At 42.6% G+C, this 11,342-nt stretch overlaps 1 pseudogene; it reads left to right on the top strand.

The window, feature by feature from the left end:
* Positions 1-11,342, top strand: part of LOC115127573 (thiamin pyrophosphokinase 1-like) — a 59,375-nt pseudogene that overhangs the window by 35,916 nt on the left and 12,117 nt on the right.

Genomic DNA, 11,342 nt, shown 5'->3' with positions numbered 1-11,342 from the left:
GTAACTCTAATGAACTTATCCTCTGCAGCAGAGGTAACTCTGGGTCTTCCTTTCCTGTGGCGGTCCTCATGAGAGCCAGTTTCATCATAGCGCTTGATGGTTTTTGCGACTGCACATGAAGAACTTTAAAAGTTCTTGAAATTTTCCCCATTGACTGACCTTCATGTCTTAATGTAATGATGGACTGTTTTTTCTCTTTGCTTATTTGAGCTGTTCTTGTCATAATATGGACTTGGCTCAAATGCATTGAGAAGGAAAGAAATTCCACAAATGAACTTTTAACGAGGCAGAACTGTTAATTGAAATGCATTCCAGGTGACTACCTCATGAAGCTGTTTGAGAGAATGCCAACAGTTTGCAAAACTGTCATCAAGGCAAAGTGTGGCTAAAATATATATAATATAATATAAACTTTTTTGCTTAATATATGATTCCATATGTGTTATTTCACAGTTGTGATGTCTTCACTATTATTCTACAATGTAGAAAATAGTAAAAAAATATATTTAAAAATAACCTTGAATGAGTAACTGTTTCCAAACTTTTGAATGGTACTGTACATGTAGGTAGGGTTAAAAGTGACTACGCCATCAGGATGGATAATAAACAGAGTAGCAGCATCCGAATACATTTGAGTCATTTAGCAGATGCTCTTATCCAGAGTGACCTACAGTTAGTCCCTACATCTACAGATAGCTAGGAGGGACAACCACATATAACAGGCATAGAAAGTACATTTTTCCTAAATAAAGTAGCTATCAGCAAAGTCATAGCTAGTAAAGTAGGACAAAATTGTGAAGTGCGATTGCTGTTTCACAAAAGGCTTTTTTTAGGTGTGTGTGTGTGGGGGGGGTGATTATTTAAGATACCCATTGAAGAGGTAGGGTTTCAGATGTTTTCGGAAGATGGGAAGGGACTCTGCTTTCCTAGCTTCAGGGGCAAAGCAGCTTTGTCTGGTAAGACGAGGTGCGGAGGTGTGTGTCTATTTGTCAAAAACAGCTGGTGCGCGATGTCTAATATTAAAGAAGTCTCAAGGTATTGCTCGTCTGAGGTAGAGTACCTCAAGATAAGCTATAGACCACACTATATGAGTTCTCATAAAAATGATTCGTAGCCACCACAAACCGTTGCTGGCACTAAGACCACACTCAACGAGATGTTTAAGGCAAGGCTACCCCTGTTTACTGCCCCTTCTGGAGGAATTGGGTACCCATATAAAACAGGATACATTTTTGTCAAAAGTTGCTAATATATGCATATAAAAAATATTATCGAATAGAAAACACTCTAAAGCTTCTAAAACCGTTAAAATTTTGTCTCTATGTAAAGCAGAAGTCTCAGGGCATGCATTCTCCCAAAGTCTCTCTTGTCATGGAAAAAGTTGGCCCAACTTTGACGTCATCGTATACGCACTTCCCAAACAGTTACAGCTCTGGGAACAGTCTGTACGTGTTCAGCGCGAAGCCTGCTTTCAATGGGGCTTCTCATTGTGAGAATCGCGCGCTCACGAGACTTTGAGAAAGGTCTCGGTCACGCGAAAAAAAAGTGTACGCTTATGCGCGCTCTGCTCGGGTGATGTCTTTTCCTCAGGATCGATTAAACGACGTGTGTGTTTCTGTTCGTCCTCACGATTTCTGTGCACCTTTATAACATGTTAAAGCTTAATTATGAACATAGTTTGACAAGTTTACTCGACATATAATATGTAATTTCGACGTTTTGGTGCGCATCCACTTGAATTTTGCCTACATTTCGACCGAAAAGTGTCGTTTTTGAGAACCGAAAGACACAGACTTGAAAACTAAACGCTGTTTTGGTAAGTATAATCCCTTCCAGGTCTTCTGATGGAAGAACAGCAAAGGTAAGGGAATATTTATGTGGTAATTTTGGGTTTCTGTCGACTCCTAGTGGTTAGAGCGTTGGACTAGTAACCGGAAGGTTGCAAGTTCAAACCCCCGAGCTGACAAGGTACAAATCTGTCGTTCTGCCCCTGAACAGGCAGTTATTAAGGCCATAAGCAAATAAGAAAATGCTCATCCAGAAGTGGCACAAACTTAAATCCGTTTTTACCTAATTTCTACCAGCATGTGCAACCAGAGGGAAAAAACTCTAGACCACCTTTACTCCACACACAGAGACACATACAAAGCTCTCCCTCGCCCTCCATTTGGCAAGTCTGACCATAAATCTATCATCCTGATTCCTGGTTACAATCAAAAACTAAAATAGGAAAGTAGGAAGGACCAGTGACTGGCTCAATAAGGGAATGGTCAGATGACGCGGATGCTACGCTACAGGACTGTTTAGCAGCACAGACTGGAACATATGTTCTGGGATTCATCCAATGGCAACCACTCCACAAATGTATTTTAACAAACTGTAGTTTTGGAAGGTAAGTTAGGACATCTACTTGGTGCATGACACAAGTCATCTTTCCAACAATTGTTTACAGACAGATTATTTCACTTGTAATTCACTGTATCACAATTCCAGTGGGTCAGAAGTTTACATACACTAAGTTGACCATGCCTTTAAACAGCTTGGAAAATGCCAGAAAATGATGTCATGACTTTAGAAGCTTTAGACCTCCACAAGTCTGGTTCATCGTTGGGAGCAATTTCCAAATGCCTGAAGGTACCACGTTCATCTGTACAAACAATAGTACGCAAGTATAAACACCATGGGACCACGCAGCCGTCATACCGCTCAGGAAGGAGACGCGTTCTGTGTCCTAGAGATGAACGTACTTTGGTGCGAAAAGTGCAAATCAGTCCCAGAACAACAGCAAAGGACCTTGTGAAGATGCTGGAGGAAACAGGTACAAAAGTATCTACTGTACATACATATACAGTGCCTTGCAAAAGTATTCATCCCCCTTGGTGTTTTTCTTATTTTGTTGCATTACAACCTGTAATTGACATGGATTTCTATTTAGATTTCATGTAATGGACATACACAAAATAGTCTAATTTGGTGAAGTGAAATGAAAAATATAACTTGTTTCAAAAAATGTCAAACTGAAAAGTGGTGGGTGCATATGTGTTCAGCCCCTTTGCTATGAAGCCCCTAAATAAGATCTGGTGCAACCAACTACCTTCAGAAGTCACATAATTAGTTAACTAAAGTCCACCTGTGTGCAATCTAAGTGTCACATGATCTGTCACATGATCTCAGTATATATACACCTGTTCTGAAAGGCCCCAGAGTCTGCAGCACCACACAGCAAGGGGCACCACCCAGCAACCGGCACCATGAAGACCAAGGAGCTCTCCAAACAGGTCAGGGACAAAGTTGTGGAGAAGTACAGATCAGGGTTGGGTTATAAACAAATACCAGAAACTTTGAACATGCCACGGGGCACCATTAAATCCATTATTAAGAAATTGAAAGAATATGGCACCACAACAAACCTGTCAAGAGAGGGCCGCCCACCAAAACTCACGGACCAGACAAGGAGGGCATTAATCAAACAGGGAACTAAGAGACCAAAGATAACCTTGAAGGAGCTGCAAAGCTCCACAGTGGAGATTTGAGTATCTGTCCATAGGAACACTTTAAACCTTACACTCCACAGAGTTGGGCATTACGGAAGAGTGGCCAGAAAAAAGCCATTGCTTAATATGGAAGACAGGTGAGACTCAAATGTAGCTTTTTGGCAATCAAGGAAAACAGTGGCGTAAACACAACACCTCTCATCATCCCGAGAACACAATCCCCATGTTTTTCATCGGCAGGGACTGGGAAACTGGTCAGAATTAAAGGAATGATGGATGGCTCTAAATACAGAGAAATTCTTGAGAGAAACCTGATTCAGTCTTCCAGAGATTTGAGACTGGGGTGGAGGTTCACCTTCCAGCAGGACAATGACCCTAAGCATATTGCTAAAGCAACACTCGAGTGGTTTAAGGGGAAACATTTAAATGTCTTGGAAATTCCTAGTCAAAGCCCAGATTTCAATCCAATTGAGAATCTGTGGTATGACTAAAAGATGTCTGTACACCAGAGGAACCCATCTAACTTGAAGGAGTTGGAGCAGTTTTGCCTTGAAGAATGGCAAAACAAATCCCAGTGGCTAGATGTTCCAAGCTTACAGAGACATACCCCAAGAGACTTGCAGCTGTAATTGCTGCAGAAGGTGGCTCTACAAAGTATTGACTTTGGGGGGGGGTGAATAGTTATGCACGCTCAAGTTTTCAGTATTTTATTCTTATTTGTGTGTTTCACAATAATAATAAAAAATTGTATCTTCAAAGGGATAGTCAATTTTGTAAATTAAATGATACAAACACCCCAAAAATCTATTTTAATTCCAGGTTGAAAGGCAACAAAATAGGAAGAATGCCAAGGGGGGTGAAAAGTTTCGCAAGCCTCTGTGTATATATATATACACACCTCAAATTTCACGGAAATATAGAAGATTTGATTTCTTTTCATAGTGTTATCATGTACAGTAGGTGGTAATTGGCTTCTAACCAGCCAGCACTATAACAGTATTAGATCCAGAGTTATTCTGGAAGCTCATTCTGTTCTGACTTCTCGTGTGTGTGTGTGTGTGTGTGTGTGTGTGTGTGTGTGTGTGTGTGTGTGTGTGTGTGTGTGTGTGTGTGTGTGTGTATTCATGCGTCATCTCTCCTCCCTATTGTGTGTGTGTGTGTTCTGTCAGTGAAGTGCTAATTGTAATCATCAGGTTTAACTGTGATGTTTTAATTGAACATTATGGGTGAGAGGTTCTGGGAAAGATAAATGTGTTAGTGTCTGTGAGTGTCTGTGTCTGAGTGTTCCTGTGTGTCTGTGTGTATCAATCCAAAATCAAACAAAACAAAATCAAAAACATTAAAGAGACACCTACCTGGTTTGTAGTTTTTTATGTTGTTGCTTCTGATGTGTGTGTGTGTGTGTGTTTGTGTGTTTTAGGGCAGGAGACACAGGTTGGGAGTGAATCCAGCACAGGGCGGGAGATGGTGCAGTCTAATAGCTATAGGAGGACCGTGCAGAACACACACCACTGGACTCAAATGGAACCTGGGTGAGTACACACAAACAAACTCCTTTTTCCCTCCGCTTTGTTCACAAAATCACCCTGTCTGTCTGCCCCCCCCGTCCCCCTGTGGTTTGTCCCTGTCCTAGGCCCAGTGACCAGCTGTGTTGTTAATGAGTTAGCTCAGATCACAGTACCACCGGTACAGGGGGTGGGGGAGACCTCAACAATCTGTTAAGGTTGGTTGTATAACTCAGTGTCAAGGGGATTCCGGGCAGGAGCATACATGGTGTATGTGCGTGTGTGTGTGTGTGTGTGTGCGTGTGTGTGTGTGTATGTGCGTGTGTGTGTGTGTGTGTGTGTGTGTATGTGTGTGTGTATGTGTGTATGTGTGTGTGTGTGTGTGTGTGTGTGTGTGTGTGTGTGTGTGTGTGTGTGTGTGTGTGTGTGTGTGTGTGTGTGTGTGTGTGTGTGTGTGTGTGTGTGTGTGTGTGTGTGTGTGTGTGTGTGTGTGTGTGTGTGTGTGTGCATGCTAGCTTGCTTCTTGGCTCCTTGCCAGTGAATATACAGGTAACTGCTAAAATAAAGGAAACACCAACATAGTGTCTTAATAGGGTGTTGGAACACCACGAGCTGCCGGAACAGCTTCACTGCACCTTGGCATGATTCTATAACATTCTGGAACTCTATTGGAGGGATGTGACACCTTTCTTCCACAAGAAATTCCGTAATTTGGTGTCTTGTTAATGGTGGTGGAAAACGCTATCTTGGATACCGCTCCAGAATCTCCCATAAGTGTTCAATTGGGTAGAGATCTGGTGACTGAGACACACACACCCTTTAAACCCCCTATGCTCATTTGAAACCCCATTTTCAATGTCACTGAGACCTTTTCTTCTAGTCATGGTAGCCAAAATAATGGGCAGCTGGGCATTTTTATACACGACCCTAAGCATCATGGGATGTTAATTACTTAATTTAGGAACCACACCTGTGTGTAAGCACACACTTTCAATATTCTTGGTATTCCTCATTTACTCAAGTGATTCCTTTATTTTGTTACCTGTGTGTGTGTGTGTGTCCATCCGTGAGCATGTTTGTGCATGCTTTCCCACCTGTTACCTTGGCACCTGATTGATAATAAGGGTGGGATTATGCGTGAGAGGCTCCTTCAGATTAACCAGGCATAATAAAATGAATAATTCATCACACAATTAAAAAAGAAGGCGGTAGAATATTTCCCCTGGGATCGGATGGATGAAGATAAGAAAAGTATTGGACCCTCAGCTTTTGTGTGTGCGGATATGCAAATGTCTCCGTAAATGTGTTTGACTGAGTAACCTGGCAACAGTATTTTAGAGAAACTAGTGGACAGATTAGGAGTTCTATAATGGCAGATTTCCTCTTCGTCTGAAGAGGAGTAAGGATCGAACCAAGATGCAGCGTGGTAAGTGTTCATGACGATTTATTAAAAACGAACTGAACACTGAAATACAAAACAATAAACGATGTGATGAAAACCGAAACAGTACCGTGTGGCGACAAACACACACGGAAACAAACACCCACAAACCAACAGTGAAACCCAGGCTACCTAAGTATGATTCTCAATCAGAGACAACTAACACCTGCCTCTGATTGAGAACCATACTAGGCTGAACACAAAAACCAACATAGAAAAACAAACAGACTGCCCACCCCAACTCACACCCTGAACATACTAAATAAAGACAAAACAAAGGAAAGAAAGGTCAGAATGTGACAAGTTCATATGATTTTAAAGTGTGTGTGCGTGTTTATAAATGGCTATCACTGTTTAAAGACTTATTCTAATGAATCATATATGCTGTATTATAAAGAGAGACCTGTGCTGTTAGCGTCTGTCCGGCCTAAAGAGACTGTCAGGGCTTTGGCTCAGTTTGAAGTCCTGCACATTAGAGAGAAACACAGAGAGGACTGCACTACAAGGCATACAGATCTGTCGTGTGGCAACGTTTCAACCACTGTAGATCCATGTCTGGAGTTTACTGTGTAAGTTAGCTCATTTGAACCCTATTCTATAATGTTAAACATACTTATTGTGCATACTGCATATATGGATATTATCCTATATTAGTCTGGGTAGCCATTTGGCATTCAAAACATGGCAAGAGCACCAAAATGGCCGCTGGGTAGAAGCTTAAAAAGAGTAGAGTCTGACCCCCGTTAACTTTAATGGCTCTGTTGAGCAAAGCTTCAACCCCTCCAAAAAGATCACATTAAGTTAATGGAGGGCAATGTAGGAGCTGCGGTTTTATAGCGAATGAATGTTCAATAAGGTACAGTAGCGTATGTGGCTGAGCCATGTGATGTCATCGAGCATTTCAGTTTGAGTGTGAAAGGTCAATACTAGAAAACAATCTTACTTGTGTTGTAATTAATGACATCACGCAGTGGATCTCTCTCCTGAGTTTTGGAAAGAGGAAGACAGGATCTGGAGAGAGAGTTGTGTGTGTGAGGCTCAGTAAGAGATCAGAAGGAGCTAATGCAGGGTGTTAATGTGTTTGGAGGATTAGTTGAAGCTGTAAATGTTCTTACTGTAGTTAAATAAAATAAAAGTTTATTAGTCACGTGCCGAATAAAAGACCTTACAGTTAAATGCTTACAAGCCCCTAAACAACAACGCAGTTCAAAAAATAAGAATCCGAAATAAAAGTAACAAGTAGTTAAAGAGCAGCAGTAAAATAACAATAGCGAGACTATAAACAGAGGGTACCGGTACAGAGTCAATGTGGAGGCTATAAACAGAGGGTACCGGTACAGAGTCAATGTGGAGGCTATAAACAGTGGGTACCGGTACAGAGTCAATGTGGAGACTATATACAGAGGGTACCGGTACAGAGTCAATGTGGAGACTATAAACAGAGGGTACCGGTACAGAGTCAATGTGGAGGCTATAAACAGAGGGTACCGGTACAGAGTCAATGTGGAGACTATAAACAGAGGGTACCGGTACAGAGTCAATGTGGAGACTATAAACAGAGGGTACCGGTACAGAGTCAATGTGGAGACTATAAACAGAGGGTACCGGTACAGAGTCAATGTGCAGGCTATAAACAGAGGGTACCGGTACAGAGTCAACTCCTACCCCGGTCAACAGCACTGCACCCCCAACAGCAACTCGCCCAAGCCTTCCCCATTTCTCCTTCTCCCAAATCCATTCAGCTGAAGTTCTGAAAGAGCTGAAAAATCTGGACCCCTACAAATCAGCCGGGCTAGACAATCTGGACCCTTTCTTTCTAAAATTATATGCCGAAATTGTTGCCACCCCTATTACTAGCCTGTTCAACCTCTCTTTCGTGTCGTCTGAGATTCCCAAAGATTGGAAAGCAGCTGCGGTCATCCCCCTCTTCAAAGGGGGACACACTCTTGACCCAAACTGCTACAGACCTATATCTATCCTACCATGCCTTTCTAAGGTCTTCGAAAGCCAAGTCAACAAACAGATTACCGACCATTTCGAATCTCACCATACCTTCTCTGCTATGCAATCTGGTTTCAGAGCTGGTCATGGGTGCACCTCAGCCACGCTCAAGGTCCTAAACGATATCTTAACCACCATCGATAAGAAACATTACTGTGCAGCCGTATTCATTGATCTGGCCAAGGCTTTCGACTCTGTCAACCACCACATCCTCATCGGCAGACTCGACAACCTTGGTTTCTCAAATGATTGCCTCGCCTGGTTCACCAACTACTTCTCTGATAGAGTTCAGTGTGTCAAATCGGAGGGTCTGCTGTCCGGACCTCTGGCAGTCTCTATGGGGGTGCCACAGGGTTCAATTCTTGGACCGACTCTCTTCTCTGTATACATCAATGAGGTCGCTCTTGCTGCTGGTGAGTCTCTGATCCACCTCTACGCAGACGACACCATTCTGTATACTTCCGGCCCTTCTTTGGACACTGTGTTAACAACCCTCCAGGCAAGCTTCAATGCCATACAACTCTCCTTCCGTGGCCTCCAATTGCTCTTAAATACAAGTAAAACTAAATGCATGCTCTTCAACCGATCACTACCTGCACCTACCCGCCTGTCCAACATCACTACTCTGGACGGCTCTGACTTAGAATACGTGGACAACTACAAACACTTAGGTGTCTGGTTAGACTGTAAACTCTCCTTCCAGACCCATATCAAACATCTCCAATCCAAAGTTAAATCTAGAATTGGCTTCCTATTTCGCAACAAAGCATCCTTCACTCATGCTGCCAAACATACCCTTGTAAAACTGACCATCCTACCAATCCTCGACTTTGGCGATGTCATTTACAAAATAGCCTCCAATACCCTACTCAACAAATTGGATGCAGTCTATCACAGTGCAATCCGTTTTGTCACCAAAGCCCCATATACTACCCACCATTGCGACCTGTACGCTCTCGTTGGCTGGCCCTCGCTTCAGACTCGTCGCCAAACCCACTGGCTCCATGTCATCTACAAGACCCTGCTAGGTAAAGTCCCCCCTTATCTCAGCTCGCTGGTCACCATAGCATCTCCCACCTGTAGCACACGCTCCAGCAGGTATATCTCTCTAGTCACCCCCAAAACCAATTCTTTCTTTGGCCGCCTCTCCTTCCAGTTCTCTGCTGCCAATGACTGGAACGAACTACAAAAATCTCTGATACTGGAAACACTTATCTCCCTCACTAGCTTTAAGCACCAACTGTCAGAGCATCTTACAGATTACTGCACCTGTACATAGCCCACCTATAATTTAGCCCAAACAACTACCTCTTTCCCAACTGTATTTAATTAATTAATTTATTTTGCTCCTTTGCACCCCATTATTTTTATTTCTACTTTGCACATTCTTCCATTGCAAAACTACCATTCCAGTGTTTTACTTGCTATATTGTATATACTTTGCCACCATGGCCTTTTTGCCTTCACCTCCCTTCTCACCTAATTTGCTCACATTGTATATAGACTTGTTTATACTGTATTATTGACTGTATGTTTGTTTTACTCCATGTGTAACTCTGTGTCGTTGTATGTGTCGAACTGCTTTGCTTTATCTTGGCCAGGTCGCAATTGTAAATGAGAACTTGTTCTCAACTTGCCTACCTGGTTAAATAAAGGTGAAATAAATAAAAAAAATAAAAATGTGGAGGCTATAAACAGAGGGTACCGGTACAGAGTCAATGTGGAGGCTATAAACAGAAGGTACCGGTACAGAGTCAATGTGGAGGCTATAAACAGAGGGTACCGGTACAGAGTCAATGTGGAGGCTATAAACAGAGGGTACCGGTACAGAGTCAATATGGAGGCTATAAACAGAGGGTACCGGTACAGAGTCAATATGGAGGCTATAAACAGAGGGTACCGGTACAGAGTCAATGTGGAGGCTATAAACAGAGGGTACCGGTACAGAGTCAATGTGGAGGCTATAAACAGAGGGTACCGGTACAGAGTCAATGTGGAGACAATAAACAGAGGGTACCGGTACAGAGTCAATGTGGAGGCTATAAACAGAGGGTACCGGTACAGAGTCAATGTAGAGGCTATAAACAGAGGGTACCGGTACAGAGTCAATGTGGAGACTATAAACAGAGGGTACCGGTACAGAGTCAATGTGGAGGCTATAAACAGAGGGTACCGGTACAGAGTCAATGTGGAGGCTATAAACAGAGGGTACCGGTACAGAGTCAATGTGGAGGCTATAAACAGAGGGTACCGGTACAGAGTCAATGTGGAGACTATAAACAGAGGGTACCGGTACAGAGTCAATGTGGAGGCTATAAACAGAGGGTACCGGTACAGAGTCAATGTGGAGACTATAAACAGAGGGTACCGGTACAGAGTCAATGTGGAGACTATAAACAGAGGGTACCGGTACAGAGTCAATGTGGAGGCTATAAACAGAGGGTACCGGTACAGAGTCAATGTGGAGGCTATAAACAGAGGGTACTGGTACAGAGTCAATGTGGAGGCTATAAACAGAGGGTACCGGTACAGAGTCAATGTGGAGACTATAAACAGAGGGTACCGGTACAGAGTCAATGTGTGGGGGCACCGGTTAGTCAAAGGAATGTAGGTAGAATTCAAATCAAATCAAATCAAATCAAAATCAAATTTTATTTGTCACATACACATGGTTAGCAGATGTTAGTGCGAGTGTAGCGAAATGCTTGTGCTTCTAGTTCCGACAATGCAGTAATAACCAACATGTAATCTAGCTAACAATTCCAAAACTACTACCTTATAGATACAAGTGTAAGGGGATAAAGAATATGTACATAAAGATATATGAATGAGTGATGGTACAGAGCGGCATAGGCAAGATACAGTAGATGGTATTGAGTACAGTATATACATATGAGATGA

This window comes from Oncorhynchus nerka, linkage group LG6 (genome assembly GCF_034236695.1).
Source record: "Oncorhynchus nerka isolate Pitt River linkage group LG6, Oner_Uvic_2.0, whole genome shotgun sequence".
Taxonomy (NCBI): domain Eukaryota; kingdom Metazoa; phylum Chordata; class Actinopteri; order Salmoniformes; family Salmonidae; genus Oncorhynchus; species Oncorhynchus nerka.
The sequence above is the reverse complement of the archived record's forward strand: the minus strand, read 5'-3'. Positions and strand labels throughout refer to the sequence as shown.